The sequence below is a fragment of the Rutidosis leptorrhynchoides genome, chromosome 6 (genome assembly GCF_046630445.1).
Source record: "Rutidosis leptorrhynchoides isolate AG116_Rl617_1_P2 chromosome 6, CSIRO_AGI_Rlap_v1, whole genome shotgun sequence".
NCBI lineage: Eukaryota > Viridiplantae > Streptophyta > Magnoliopsida > Asterales > Asteraceae > Rutidosis > Rutidosis leptorrhynchoides.
Genome location: NC_092338.1, coordinates 161,535,322 through 161,539,614, shown reverse-complemented (window position 1 = coordinate 161,539,614; position 4,293 = coordinate 161,535,322).

Here is a 4,293-nt window from a genome sequence, read left to right as displayed (position 1 = left end):
AAAATCGCAATTTTTGCTCGGTGAACGACAGTAGTTTAGGTTTGTGAGCGTAATGTTAGTTTTGTGACCGAGTAATATATATAATCCACTAAGGTCGCAACTAGCAAGGTTTGCATCAACAGACCCTGCGAAAACCTGTTGTTTTCTAGTCATAGCCGTAAACTCTAGAACGTGACTTGATATTTCTTTAGTCATGACTCACAAATCACTAATCGCACGGTCATGTCACCCTGGTGACTTGCGAGGCATTTTGTCAATTTCGTTTAGTTGAGGGCGAATCGTTATAGTTAATTCGAAAATTTGGCATTTTGATCAATAGTCCTCATAATTCTTCTTTATCTATATGTAATGTAATTATTATACAAAACAATTATACCATTTTCATTGCTAGTTGGATGTTGAGATGGCAATAGATGTTCCATCCATTGATATTTATTCGGTCCGATTCATTTATAATGGATATGGATATGGATGATTTAAATAGATGTATAATGGATATGGGTGATTTATATATTTTATGGATCGGATATGGATGACAATGTATCATCCATGTATATATATTCGTTACCACCCGAAATACATCTATACATACATATATACATGCTAAAATATATGCATATACATCTATAAATCGATATGCATATACATATAACCTATAAATTTTAAAGTTATTAACAAAAGTAATAGTTATAAAAGTTACAATTATTAAATTGTTTATAATAAAATTAAACGTTACATATTTACATTTAGATTGGTTAAACATATATTTACTTATGTTGCAACGTATTTTGCTCAATTGAAGTCACACTCGACGACATATTACAGTCAAAATATGTGTAATATGACCAGAAACATAAAGATTATACATTTTCATTTGTTATTATTTATATTTAATTTTCAAAATCGTCGTTAGATTAAAAATTTATTGTATATCCAGTGGATATCCATTGATACGCTTAACTCATTGGATATGGGTATGGAAAAATGAAATTAAATTAAACGGACATGAATACAGATGTAGATTAACAACACTTGGATTAATATGTATATGGATATGACACTGCCCGTTCGATCCATTGTCATCCCTAGTCGGATGTAGTTCAGTTAAATTATTGGATTTACATAAAGAGATCGGCATACTTAGTATCAATTGTACTTTCTTAGATCGGATTTACTTCAATTAAACTTTATGTTTTTATCGCAAAAAATTAAATATGGACTAGAATGAAACAAGACAGATCGATTAGTAATCAATGGAGTACTATCTGCTTCACCTAATTAAGTTTGTTCACCTTATTCTTAGTTTATGCATCGACAATTTCTTCATTGACAACTCGCTATCTTAGTATTATTATATTATTTCATTAATAGAAATAAGTAGATACTTTCAAATAACTGAAGTTGCTATATTTGATTTATTGCAGTTTCATAAAAATTATTATTGTTGAGATTAGTATTTCTGATAATTTGGAAATCTATATTTATATTTATATATAATAACAAAGTCATCTTCACCTAATCATTTTTAAAAAATTTTAAATGGAGTAAAAGGAACCCTTGGATTAAATATCATCTTCCGATAACAACCATTAGATCCATTGATCACTCAACATTTGTCTCTCACCTAAATTTCATTTGTTTAATTACAACACTACCCTCAATTATTTTACTGAAAAATACGGGGTCTCTGTATCCATACATTCCATTAATCGATGGGTGTAATATGTTGAAATTAGGGTTCCCACGAAGCATACTGTTTTCTATTGTTCTTCTGCCACCAAGCATTCATTCAGAAAAGTAAGCATCCATAGTTTAATGAAGCATTTTATTCCATCTTTAGGGTACCCTTTAAAGTTTACATCCTTTTTTCCAAATTAGGATACATGAATTTAAGCATTCAACAAGATACCGTCAATTAATAAGTTTATTACGAATCCGCGTTTTCTCAATTCTAATCGACGATTAGGGTTTGAAACGGGTATTATCAATGTTTAAATTTCATGTAATATCATGATAGTTTACTATTTGATTTGTTTTTGGCTACAGGTGGCCGTTTCGATAATATTAATCCGCGATTCGGAATTTAAGCAATTAATATTGCTGATTGGTATTTTAAGCAGATAATATCCATTTTTGTTTTTACGAATTATATATATTTTTTGATACTATTGATTGAGAATCGAGTTGTTTTTATTTTTATTTTTATTTTTATTTATTTTTTACAAAGATTATTTTTGTATTAGGTTTATTCAATTAAAAGAAAAAACACAGAATTTCGTATTATGTGTTACTTTTTTTTTTCTTTTTTTTTTTAAATATCACCATAGCCATTGGATTGATTGTATGAATACAGTGAATTTGTGAGTTTGTAGGTATTCCATATTCGGTTTCATATTGGTGTGAATTTGTAAGTATTATATATCCGGTTTCATATCACCGTAGACATTGGGTTGATTGTATGAATACAGTGAAAGATTATAAAAAAAAAAAAAAAGTGGAATTGCATTTATGATTAGCCTATGAATACAATCAGCCTGTGCATACTTACTTCTCATAGTTCGCGGATATACTTGATATGAATATGATGTTAGTTGAAATGTTTTTTTACATTGAAACTTGACTTAGGTGTAACTTATAGCCATTCTTAATTCAATACAGTAATATATTTCTGTTTTGCTTGGAATGAATACGTAGGTCTAATTGCTTGGAATGAGGGCAGAAGATGATGGATTGGGGATCTAACGCATAAGCCACAGCGGTTGTCAGAAGATCCAATCATAAGGTTACTAAAATTAACTTAAAGATCAATAAACTTCAATTGTAACATAAAATGGCATATAAAATGTCACAAATTCATAAACATAAGCCTCATACTTCGAGATAACTATTGCTAAAGAATAGTATTTATACAAGTTTTTTCTAAAGGTCTTAAATCCTTGTGAAGTTTGAAATAGCATTTTTCACTGCAAATAGGAAATAGGTCGTTTGGATGTGTCTACTCTACAAAATTGTGTCCAACATATAGTTTGACCCTTGTGGAATTTCTCTTGATAACATTTTACGTAGTAAAAGTACTTCACAACAAGTATTACTATTAGTTTGTACTCATGTGATTAATTTTTGATGCAAGCTTAAGGCACACATTGGTTTCAAGAAACTGGACGATGAAGGTTATTATTGGGTGTATTCTTAATCTTGAAGGTATAATTTAATAAAACTTTCATTAATTTAATTTGAAGTGTTTATATACTACTTTCTGCTGCTATTCAATGCTAAGTTGATGATTATTATTTGTATGAATTGATATTTGGCACAATCTTATTAAATCGATTTTGAATCCAAATCTGTAACGGACGTAGTTGAGATTGTGGTTTGTTACATTTTGGTTTGTTTTGTTAATCAATGGGTTCACGAATTGTCGAATATAATGAGATTACCGAAAAGCCTCATTGAAGATGGCCATTGGAGTTACATGTATTGGTTTGTTCATACTCCTCCCCTGTTGGTTTATCCTACATTTGGGTTATAAGAGTATTGAATTGTGACAATCGATTTGATAATTTTATGAATTTGTGTTTTATTTTTTGGGCTCCACAGGTTGGGTCAGGTTGTTCTAATCCACAAGACATAATCTTTTATAATAATAATAATAATAATAATAATAATAATAATAATAATAATAATAATAATAATAATAATAGATAAATAATTTTTTGAAAGTGTGTTTATGACGAACTATTTATGAAGAATTGTAACAAACCATTTATAAAATTAACTTTTGATTGATAAAATGATAATGACCATGTAATTGGATTTTTGAAACTGTTATAACAGGATAATAATATTGAAATGTCCCGTTTATATTGATTATAAACGTTCCATATTAATTGATTTCGTTGCGGGGTTTTGACCTCTATATGAGACGTTTTTCAAAGACTGCATTCATTTTTAAAAACAACCATAACCTTTATTTTATCAATAAAGGTTTTAAAAACATTACATAGATTATCAAATAATGATAATCTAAAATATACTGTTTACACACGACCATTACATAATGGTTTACAATAGAAATATATTACATCGACATATGTTTCTTGAATGCAGTTTTTACACAATATCATACAAACATGGACTCCAAATCTTGTCCTTATTTTAGTATGCAACAGCGGAAGCTCTTAGTATTCACCTGAGAATAAACATGCTTTAAACGTCAACAAAAATGTTGGTGAGTTATAGATTTAACCTATATATATCAAATCGTAACAATAGACCACAAGATTTCATATTTCA